This window comes from Cebidichthys violaceus, unplaced genomic scaffold (assembly GCF_023349555.1).
Source record: "Cebidichthys violaceus isolate CVI_PGR_0920_01 unplaced genomic scaffold, fCebVio1.0.p SCAF_20, whole genome shotgun sequence".
NCBI lineage: Eukaryota > Metazoa > Chordata > Actinopteri > Perciformes > Stichaeidae > Cebidichthys > Cebidichthys violaceus.
In genome coordinates this window covers 5,132,857-5,144,948 of record NW_027176373.1, presented here as the reverse complement: position 1 = coordinate 5,144,948, position 12,092 = coordinate 5,132,857, and positions in this window count along the sequence as shown.

Genomic DNA, 12,092 nt, shown 5'->3' with positions numbered 1-12,092 from the left:
CCGCTTCTCTTCTGCATAAACAAATCATTCAAATTCACCATAACTTGTTATTCTAAAGCCATCATCAAATAATTATCCAACTGTTTTCTTCTCATCTTGTTTACAATGGGCCTTTACAAAACACAAAACCTTAAATTTTCCCATAGCAGAGCGCAGCACATCCCACGACAGTGGGAAAAATAATCAGCCAGAGCTTAAGGCCGTATCAAAAGCCTCACAGTTCCTTAGCAGCCGCTTTTAGAGGGGGTGACTCTTAGAATGCCTCAGCTTGTTTGTCTCATGGTTTAAGTGGTGCACATAGCCATGGAAAGATCATTAAATCACTGTTTTACCACTTGGCTTAATCCCCACAACAAAAGGGGAAGATACAAAAAAAAGAGAAAATGGAGAGAAAAAAGTAGTGGGCGAGATTAAGTAGAAACTTGATGGATCCAAACTGACGGCTCTGTTTCCCAGCGTTGCTAAGGGGAGTTAAGAATCTTGATTCCACATCTCCCAGGCTGAAGAGTGGCTGCTGATCGGACGTTCCCCGTTACCCCTGCAGTGGCCAGCCGCGCTTGTAGTGTCCGCCGCTGTGGCCATCTGCCGGATTAACCAGCAGGATATATTTTTATAGAGAGCATCCTATTCATATCCTGCCTGCAAAGGTTTACATTAAGGTTGAACTCGGGTGCACTTACAATGGCAGATGAAGTAAGCTCTATCCTTCTTACAGCACCCCTCCCCATCTCCTCACTGTTTGGGAGACTGATAGCACCGGGTTGAAAGGGGCTGCTTCACCGTGGCATGAAAGAGGATCTCATGCGATGCCACTGTCTGCTGCTGATTTTTTTTCACGCGCTGACAATAAAGTGGTGCCCAGCATGAAAAAAACATTTGTATGTGCCAAGTGCAATTGTTTCTTCTAATAGGCATCAACAGGCCAACTTCTCTGTGTTACCATACAGGTGAACTCATTCCTGGGAAAATGTTTTTTTCTTTCTCAGCCTTGTAGGCGCGATGGCGTCCCCCTTTTTCCTCGGCCTAACGGGATTAGTCGTGCCAGTGCTACCCCGGCTGTCACGGTACTGTCTACTTCCCATCTCTCTTCTGGGCCTCTAATGTGATTAACCCATTCCCTGTGGTCCAAATGGTTCTGGAGGGTGGGTAAAGGGGGGAGGGGAGGAGGGGGCACCTCCTTGGCATGTTCCTCCCCATGCCTAACTCACCATCGTTGGCACCTTTGTCAGGCAGGAAGGACCGAGGTTGAAGGTCTGTTGGGGTGTGGAGACGAGTACAAGTGGCTAAAGGAAAGAATCTATGAACTCAGACACCTGCAGTTTAAATCAGAACGTTATTATTGAAACCATTTTAAAATGAGACTAATAGTTGTCTTAAAATCTTTAGTATGGCTATTTGCACATTTAATCACTAGATCTCACTTTACCAGTCCGCCGTGTTTGAGCCCAATCTCAATCTATTCAAGCACCTCAATCATTAATGAAAATCTGTTCAGGCTGATTTGTATTATGGCTTTTGCTTTCACAGAAATCAGCCCTGAATATTTACTGCTTGCTTAAGCGGAGACAATAATGATTGCCTACGCCCATCATCTTGTCAAATGTCAGTGTTGCGGGGCTTTGCCTGTTTAACACATGTCACGCTTATTTTCGACTCATCTGTCGCGAGTCTTCTTCATGGCATCTGCTGCACGCAGAGGACCACATGCCCTTTGCCACCGCGCAGAGGGAGAGGCCTCCGAACCAAAGGGCTAAATACAAAACCCAGAGCTGAAATCACCTCTACAGTGGCAAACACTTGTCACTTCACATTTTTATGTGTGTGGTGATGTGCAGCACACTGTAGCTTCTCGGCATAATGAGGAACTTTCATTAACATGTGCATGAAAACTATTTGTCTGATTCTCCTAGACTGTAGAAGTGAAATATCGTGTTTGTTGTTCAGAGAGATCCAACACCACCAATGAAACATTTTAAACTAATGTATTACAATTATCATGTTTACTCAAATTCCATATTTTCTCGAAAAAAATAGTTTACCTACTCAAATGGCTATTTGAATGTAACATTTGCAGAAACCAACCCAATTTCACACCATATTTTCAGCACAACAATTACTGCAGAAAGCCAAATATTTATACAGCCAATAGAATATTGGCTTAACTGATTTAAACCCTTTTGTGTATTTGAAGATTGTGGGCAAATGTTCTTTGCACCCTGTTTTGTGAAAGCCAAGAAAAACGCTAGTCCCTGTCCAACAACATTTACCGCCATGCTGTGTTCAGCAGCGCTTCACGTGAGCGCACAGCCTTGGTCTGGCGACGGCACAGAGAATTAGGAGTCTTAATTAAGATTTTTTACAACTCTGCATGTGCTGTTCATTTGCGAGACAAAGGGCTTGAATAGGGCGGGGGGTGCGGTGGATCCTTAAACAGCTGCCTGCTCTGAAACAAAACCCAAAGTTAACATGAAGATCCACACGACGAAGGAATGTGCAAACTTTCCCCCTCAAAGATAGTCTATAAGAGTGTTTATATGTAATGTATATCATTTTCAGTTTGTGCATATATCTATATTCAGTTTCCATATTTATGCAAACGTTTTAGACTTGAAGGAGCTAAGAGAAAACAATTCGACATTGTGGCTGAAAGACAATACCGTGCATGAGGGGGTAGCGCCCCTTGTGTGGAGATTTGGTGGGTTTCCAATCCTGATATCCAACCCAGCACCATGTAATAGAAGGTGACACTTATTGTATTAGTAGGGGCTAATGAGTGTCTAAAAGCCTGTGTGACTGTGTGCGCCGAGGAATCTCATCGTGTGTGTTGGGTGGTAGTAAGAAAGGACAGTATCTCTGCAAAGTAGACGAGGCCATAAAGTGCAGCCACGCGAGGCCTCTGAGAGTTTCAAGCACTTCAATTCTAATAGAGATATAAAGAGGGGCGAATAAGTAGCCAGCTTAATTTAATGCCCAACTTAGATTAGTGTAGGAAAGTAAACTTTAGTAACTTTTGTATTCACACAGTCGTAAAACAAAACAAGACTCTGCTTTCGTCTGATCAAAATGTCAATTCAAGGAATCTGGAACAGCCGCCATGTTTTCAGACTCAGTGTGAAATCCTTCGTTTCCTGAGCCCAAGAGCCAAAATGTTGCTCTAATCCTGTCTCTGAGGACTAACAAATTAAATGTTTGTTCCCCTCAAGAGGCAACGATTGCTTTGAGTGTGTCACTGCTGATCGTGTAACCATTAACATTTATTAACCAAATTACAAATGGTACAAAACATTACATCAAACCAAAGAGCAGGGGCCGCCATCTTTATGTATGTGCTTCATTAGCATTTAATGCCGTCTGTTTTTCACATTAATATGAGAGACATACAGACTTGAAAGTCCAATTTCCTGTCCACCAGCAGAATAGAGAATATATATAGTGTTGCAAAATAACAGTGATTGAAGATTTGTAGCTGGTCTGTTTTGCCTACGAGGCAACAGTCTAATTTATACAGTAATAAGTTAATATCTTCCTTGTTGAATTGGGCATTTAGATCCATTGACAATAATACAAGATGGCAGCCACTGATACATTTTTTTTTATTATATATTTTTTTGCAATATTCACCAAGAACTCAGTATGTTGGAGTGATAAATATGCAAAATATGTCCACATACTGACATGCGGCCTAAAAAAACAACAGTAAATGGTGTAGTACTACTTTCTAACCACAAGGTGGATATCTAGCTTAATGAATTGGTCATCATTATCAGGTGGAAATGTGCCTTTATTATACAGTCACTTCCTGTCTTCTTGTACTACATGTTGATTCAGAAAACATATACTAATAATAGTAAGAGTCAATGCAGTTCTTCTTTTACTTTTATAATACATTCATATAATTTTAATTAGACTCTTTGGAAATCTGGAATAGTCTCTTAAATTATACTTTTTTGCAAGACTTTTTTTAGACAAATAGAATATACAATATTTAAGAGTCAAACGTACATATCTTGATGCAGTGAAAGAGCTTTCTTGAATATTTGGTATTTGAGATAATCTGTGATGTATGTAAACCTCTGGATGTATGTAAAGTTATGAATATAAATCCACTGCAGTTGATCTGTAGCTTATTTTTTTAAGGCATGAAACACCTGGCAAAAAGTTCTCGGCCATTATGTGAACCACGATACGATATAACGTTGGTTAGTGTGTTCGTGAAAGTTTGAGATGGGGAAAACATTTTTTTATTTCCTGCAACATGAGCAAAACAAAGCCCTCTGTGAAGTCCAAAGTGAAAAATGTAAAAATGTTGAGAGTAAACTCTGAGGCCAATTTGACACATTCAATCAGCTGATTCACTGAAATATTGACTGTAAGTAATATACAGTATATTTGTAATTTGACAAATTCACTTCAAAACATGCCATCATAATGTCTTATAAAACCAGCAAATTATTATTCTTTGTCACTGAAGCTCTTGCCAAATATATACAAGCTTTTCTTATTCAGGCCACGGTAGCGATAAATAACAGTAGCTGAGAGTGCTTGGCATTTTTATACATTCCCATTAGAATAATGAGATGTCAACAGTTTTAATTATCACAGGTGCAACCTCTGTCTGCAAGCCAGTGCTTCCACTATACTTGGTCTCTATCATTCCGTACATGTTTCCTTTATTTTTTGGGAGCTGGATCAGTTTTTTGTTCTCTAATGAAAGAGGACCTCGTTTTGATGAGGCGCAACAGCTGTCCATATGGTCAGGTGCTTGATATGATAGACTGGAGTTAGACAGACAGTTATTGTGCATCTTTATTGAACACCAATAGTATCTTAATTGAACATTAAAAGAATAAGAACAAAATTATAAGATTTGCAATCTTTGAACCGTCTCTGTGCGTTGCTCGTTGTTTACAGTCCAATTAGCAACTTGAGATGCGAGACTAGAGTTGGAGTTGAGAGACGATGTGTAAGACCGGATTGTTTTAAAAAGTGCCAGTTTACGTTTATAACCGATAAGGAGCTAAATCATCGTCAGACAATAGCTGGTGGGTTCCCAGATTACATTTCGGCCAATGCATTCTGCCTCTTTTGCTCTTCACACGGACTGTTTACCTGCATTCAACCAAAGCCTGCTCGGGTTGGTCAATACTACTTGGAAACCAGAATGCTTCTAATACCAAAATCTTGTTGCATTGCCTGTGAATGCAGACTCCGTTTATAAAGATTATAAGACATGTAACAAGGTTTGTTTTCACAAATTGTAATAGCAATCTAAACTGTTTCATATGCAGTCATTTATGTCTGCACCCTTTCACTGAAACAGGCCATTGAAAGTTATAGTCCAAACACAGGAATTATTGTCATTGTTCCAAATTTATGAATGGCCTAATTTGTTGCCAGATCACAAATGTGCCATTTCACAAATGCGGCCAATTTGGGGACGCTTTCACCGATGGATGGCTTAGAAAAAAAATAATGTCGTCAAACCAGGAGGCTGTCAACTAAAGGCACATGGCCCACTGGAGATATAATGACATCAAGGGACTGGAATGAAAGCGGGCTTTTTAAACAGCCCGGTGCAGGCTTACACTTGGTACACAGGTCAACTTCAGTGCGCTCATCTGAACGTAACTCAGGTTGACACAATTTGACCTCAGCCGATGCCCCTCTCTGCTGGCCTTTTGTTTTCATGTTCTCTCCTGGGAATTGCATTTAATACTATCCCTACAGATTCTATAACAATTTCAAGTCTTCTAAGCTCTCATTTCTCAACATTTGCTTTTCTATTATTTCTCAGAACTCCTTGTCCTTTCAGAAATGGCCCTTTGTAGGCCTTTGCTGAGGCTGGGGGTCTGACAGAATTGTTTCTCTCAGCCTGGCCTTCAAAGGAAAAGCCCTTTTTAGAGGCTTGAATGAAGAGGCTATTGTTAATTTAAGTTGGATGTTTTGAAATACAAACATTTAAATACTTTATCTTATTTTATAATTTACAGTTGATAATATGCCGGGCTGCAATTTTGCCACTTTTTCGGAACTCCAAATGTCAGTAAACTTTCCGTGAGGCGGGTTGAATGATAAGCCTCACTCATTGGTCTTTAGAAACAGTGATTCCAAAGATTTCACAGTCAAATGAACAGCAAAAGATAAATATGTTTACTGCTGCTCGACACAAAGGTAGTCTAATCTTTGCTTTCTTCTTTGGCTTTAACCTCAGCTTCAAGCAGTAGAGTGGAGTGCGTTAACTGTTTTAAATGAAGCGCCATCACCTGCTCCTCACACAGGTGTCTTCTCACTTAGTTTCTCCTCCATAGTTGTGCTTCATAGTTTGTAGAAAATGTAGCTTGAAGCTTTTAGAGAAGTTTGTTTTGAGGCTCAGAGAGCATCGTATTCATTTCTGTTCTCAGTACAGACATAAATCAACTGAAATATTTCTGTTATGATTAATTGTAGCTTGCTATGTTGAGAATTCAGATTATTTTTTAATCAGTTGAATTCCACATTAACACACATTCCACAAGATACTTTAATCACAGCGCTACATGGATTACTTTCAAATGTTAGCCGTCAAGCATAATGTTGCATTTGTTCCATATTCTGTATCAATTCTAAATTGTCTAGACTTATTTAAATTGTAATTTTTCCATATCAAAGCAACTTGGTCTTGAAGACCAGACACTAAAGTGTTTAAATTTTGTATAGGCCGCCAAACACAACAATCCAGCACCTCAGTGGCCTGGCAGTGCTTTCCGAGCTGTTGGGCACAAAGTGCATATCTTAAAAAAAAACATTTGAATTCTTTTAATAGGAATCTTTGAAAAAAAAAAAAAGTCCATCATTTAGAGGTAGCAGGTGGATGATTGTGCATGGTTGACCGATCAGAAATAAAAAGATGCCCGAAAGAGCATTCAACATGGGAAAGGCGATGTTCCTCATTTCCCAATTAGCGTTTGGATTCTGCTGCATCCCACATTGTTGCAACACACCAACAAAAAAGATGAGTCAAGCCACAAAGCCTTCTGTATCTTTTCAGAGGAAGCGGTTCTTTATTGGGGGCCAATGCAGCCTGTGTTTGTTTTCTAACAGTGAATGGGGTCTGAGGTGTGAAGCTATGAATACTGTGAGGTCGACCTGCCATGATGCTGTAAATACTAACAGAGCCAGTTGGTAATGAGTGAGGCCACGGCCCAGCTCTCTATTCAACCATTTCACCAAAGAAACTGAACAGGGGGACAGTGCTGTTCCTGAACAAAGATAAATGCATAAAAAGAGATACATTTCCCACAGACAAAATGAGAATCTAATTGTCATTGATCTCGCATTAATCTTGTTTGTAACTTTTTAAAGATGTTTATGATAAAGGGACCATTACGAGCGGAAGACCTTTTCAAGATAGTTAATAAATAATAGATAAAAAGATGAATTGTTTACGGCTGGCAAATGTTAACATTTATTATACGTTAAGTCATCGTCACGACTTTAATGAGATGTTACAGATACGATTGGTTTCCTAATATATTATTCAGAGCCACCAACGGCACCAAAAAACTTGCATGGTCAGAGCCACTGTGTCCTGGCGATGGACTGAACAAAACATAAATTAAACAAACTTTATTTTTACAGCACCTTTTATACAAGTTAGTGCAATTCAAAGTTATTTGCAGATACTGACAAGCTGCTAATTAGGCAGTTCAAAGATGAAGGGTAAATCAATGTAAGACCAATGCACAAGAAAAAACTAAATGATAAAAGTGAAATGATGGATGAAATATTGAAAACAAGAATACAATAAAAGTAAATAATAAAACTGGAAATTGTCTCTGCCAACCAGTCAAGTTGCAGTTTACATCCATGTCTGTCCAAAATCTCATCACTTCATAATTTTTTCTATGAGACATTTTTGTGAAATTGTCATAATTAGCTAACGAATTCCTGAGTTATGGTCAAAAACGTGTTTTGTGAGATATCGCGTTGACTAGAATTGATGGAACGACGGACAACCTAAAAACATAATTCCTCCGGCCACGGCTGTCGCTGGTGCAATGGCATAATAAAAATCACTTTCAGCTAATCTCTGGGTCCTCAGGTGGCTTGGAGCATAAAAACTAAACGCTGGCTCACCTAAAACTTTTTGTTCTGCTCTCTCTTGTTAGGAACACCTAAAAGACTATGTCCTGGTTCATACCTTGTAAGTCAGAGGAATAGACTGGTGCATGACCATTAAGTGCTTTATAAACTAATGAAATATATTTAATATCAATATGTAAAGACTTTAAAATGGATGTTTGTGTTCTTTCCCTCTGGTTCTAGTCAGCAGGGTTCCCTTCACCATGATGACTGAATGAGAGAAAGGTACAAAATGAGAGCAAAAAAGGGGGCAACTACATAATTGTTCCTTGTTTTACAACAACCACGTACTTGAGCATCAACCCAAGAAAAAGTCATCTTTGCCTGACTGGTGACTTTTTGTCTCATATTAATTCTCCCTCTGCCTTTCCTGTCTCTTGAAACTGTAACGAATTCCTGTGATATGACAGAGGAAAGTGAATGACTGTCTTGTTAAGGCGAAAATAAACCGTCCTGTGTGGAGCATTGATGAGTGAGCACTGGGGGTTTCAGTTTGACGTGAGAAACCACAGGCAGCCTGTCGAGAGCTGCAGGACTGATGTTAAATGAAGTGTGAGGATCATTATGTTCAAATACGTTCATATACGAATGAAGCATTAGTCTTGATTTGATCTGAGTTTAAAAAGCTACTCTAGTTATTTAGCTTCAGGTATGCTTCATTACCAGGTATTTAAAGAAAATGTAACTTAAAGTTAGTTGTGTCCCAGCTGAACTCTCAGAGACCTTAGATGGTCATGCAGAGAACAGGATTTAACCAGGAGGACAAGCAGCTTAGTTTTGTCAAGAGCGAGCTTAACGTAGTGAGAACACATTCAAAGAGAAGATTTCTACCACAATGTGTTAATGATACCGGACTTGTAAATGACCAGAGCTTATTCTGAAAAAGTTAGCTGAAATTCATCTTTTTTTGAAATGCTACAGTGTAGGTTTGGCAAAATCCTGCATAGCTTTTTGTTACTCCAACTTTGTAATAACAGATTGGAGGTGTAGTCAAAAGCAACTCAGGCAGCGCATTGAGTGTATCAGTGTGGAGTTATTATTAATCGTTTAACAGACTGATAATATTCTGTCGGTAATCAGGTTTGTCACAGAGTGACTGCAGTTTTACACTTTGTCCATTGGATGTCACTATATAGATGATTATCTTAAAACATCTCTTATACAGTCTGGCAAGTTTATGTACAGCTGAATGTACAAACTTGGTAGTTTCTCATTAAGTCAGTCATACTTTATTCTAGCTTAATACAACTTGTGATGCACTTCTTTACATTTACTTCTTTACATGTACGATGCTTCATGACACAATCTGGTTTTAACTCAGATTCAATTTAGACGTGTAACACTTATGTGAAATAATCAAAATAACTTATAGCCTATCACAAAGCACCGTATTGTCTTAGTGGCACTTATAAGATAAATATGTTATATTACTTAAAACTGTTGGCAAACAACTGATCATCATCCATCAAAGTGCAGTGAAAGAGACTTTACATAACAGACCATGTAGCTTTGGTACAAGTTTACTGATATTAAGTTGAATACATACCAATTAGTTACATCAAACACCACTAAACCCACAGTTACATCAGTCCCTGATAATACACATTTCTGCCATAATACAGTGCATAATGAGAAAAGAAAATAGACTGAAACAATGAATTTAGTCAACAAATTCCTGAGTTTATGAAACAGAGTGATACTGAACCTTCTGTTAAATGGTTAATGGTGTGAGTTGGTACTGTAGATACATGCTATTACAATAGGAAGTGATTTTATTTATTCATTCTGAAAAGTGGGCTGATGACATTGAATTAGGTTTTTTGAACATTGGATAATGTGGAGCAGGTAAGGACAAATTCCCTCAAAGAAATAAAGTGCAGTTGATAGACACACCATGCCAAGTTAAAGGCCACATCATCAATTAATTTGTGCACCTGCATGCGTTGTTGTTGTTTACTCCCTACTATGCAAGATGAAGCAGACAAAGTCATTTATATGTCTGAAAAACATTTTCACATGAAAAAGTACCATCGTTACAGAGATGTGAGGAAATCTTAAATATTTGTGCTAAAATTTAATTTTGTCTGCTACAGAGATTTAATGGAAAAAAAAAATAACTTTCTCCTCTGATATTTTTTTTAGGAGACATTGTAACCTTTAAATGCCTATAGCTGTTTTTAATCCAAATAAAATCAAGGCTAATGCTTCATTACCGGGTATTTTTACCGAATGATCCTCATGCTGCTGCTGTTAATTTTTTTTTATTAACGCAATTACCGGGCTCTTAGTGGACGGGGTCGGAGAGGTCTAATTACCCTGCGTCATGCTGGTAAATAGTTGGAGGTGTCTCTGAGCAGGTGGCCCTGGAGGTAAGAGGGAGACATGGGGCATACCGAGGCGGGCAATTACTGGATGAATTTCACTTTAATAAATGTTGAGCTACATTTGGAAATTCAGATAACAGAGCTTTCTGCCTAATGGGTGCTGCACTGAGGCCACTTGAGCAAGAAAATGATCTGAAAGAGGGTTTAATTAACACAAGCTACATGATCCAGGGAGCGCGTGACAGAATGTTAAAGTGAGGGGGAGAGCGCACAGCACAGGGATAATATGAAAATTAGTGAGGAGGAGGGTGAGATGGGGAGGGAAGGGGGGTCAGGGTGCCAACTTTTATCTCACAGGTTTAAAGTCTAGAATTTGCTTCTGTTTTTGCACATTACTACAGATGAGCGTCACAAACATGAGGCCAGCTACCCCCAGAATGTAATTTGATAATATCAAACTGTATATTTATAGTACCAACAATATTTGATTTGATGAGAAAGTGAAATCAAATCAAAATCCTTTTTATTTCCTTCCAAAACAGCTCAGGAGCCGCTGATGCCATTTCCAGCTGTTTATTTTAGAACTTTAGAGAAATGCAGATTCTGAACAAAACTGCAGAGTCTCTCTGGTCTGATCATCTGGATTACTATTTTGTTTCACATCCTCATTCAGTCAGATTTAATGTTTCCGTTAGCCTTATCAATCTCCAGTTTCCAGTTTCAGTTGCTACAGGAGAAGGTAGCTTAACTTTTTTTCACATAAGTCAAAGAACTATTTGTACGGTCTTTTAGACTGATTTTTGTGGTCATTTTCCTGTCGCAATTTTCTTTTTGACTCTGGCACAAGATTCCAACTTAATCCACCCTACAATGGTCTGATTGGCTCGGTTGCTTTTGTAATAGAGTAAAAGGGGAACATAGTTAAAGGAAACATGTCTTCTTGAAGTGTTCATTGCATTCTTGAAGTCTGCGGGGGGATGAACACTATTCTTCCAAAAGATAGTCCCCTCATTTGGTGTTTCAGTGATGGTGGTGCAGAGTGCTAACTAACACATAAGTGTTCAGTTGGGTTGCGATCTGGAGACTGTGAAGGAAACACTATCTGATTCCTGACCCCTCATATCCTGCGTGGAACCGTCTGCATTCGTTATGTTTCTCCACTCATTAAGTCAGGTCTTTTTCTTTCATTTTGTCCCTCTCTGTGTTTCTGTGGTGTCCAACAAGTTGTGCAGGTTTGACGTGGTGACAGAGGAATCCATCACAAAGTTTCTTGACTTTTTTTACTTGCACTTGAAGTTATTGCGAATGGCAAAAGCATTGCTGAAACCTGATTATTAAGCTCTGAAATGAGTCTTGTAGTTTCCAGCTTGGTGATGATGCACTACACTTTAAAGTGGTACCAACTGTTGACCCCCCCACCCCCCCAAAAAATACTCTGCAGGGTTATACAGTAAGCACTCTCAGCTATAGCTGGTGATTACTCAGATGAGATGTTGTTTAAAGGGAAACCTGGAAGAATGCATATGTACATGAGGTGTTTGAAAAGTTACACATAATTCGGTGTTGCACCTGCATTATGTGTCACTGAAAGGACGGTGTTTTGGCATGCGGCTTGTGTCACTTTTATGTTTTTAGTGTTTGTCGCAT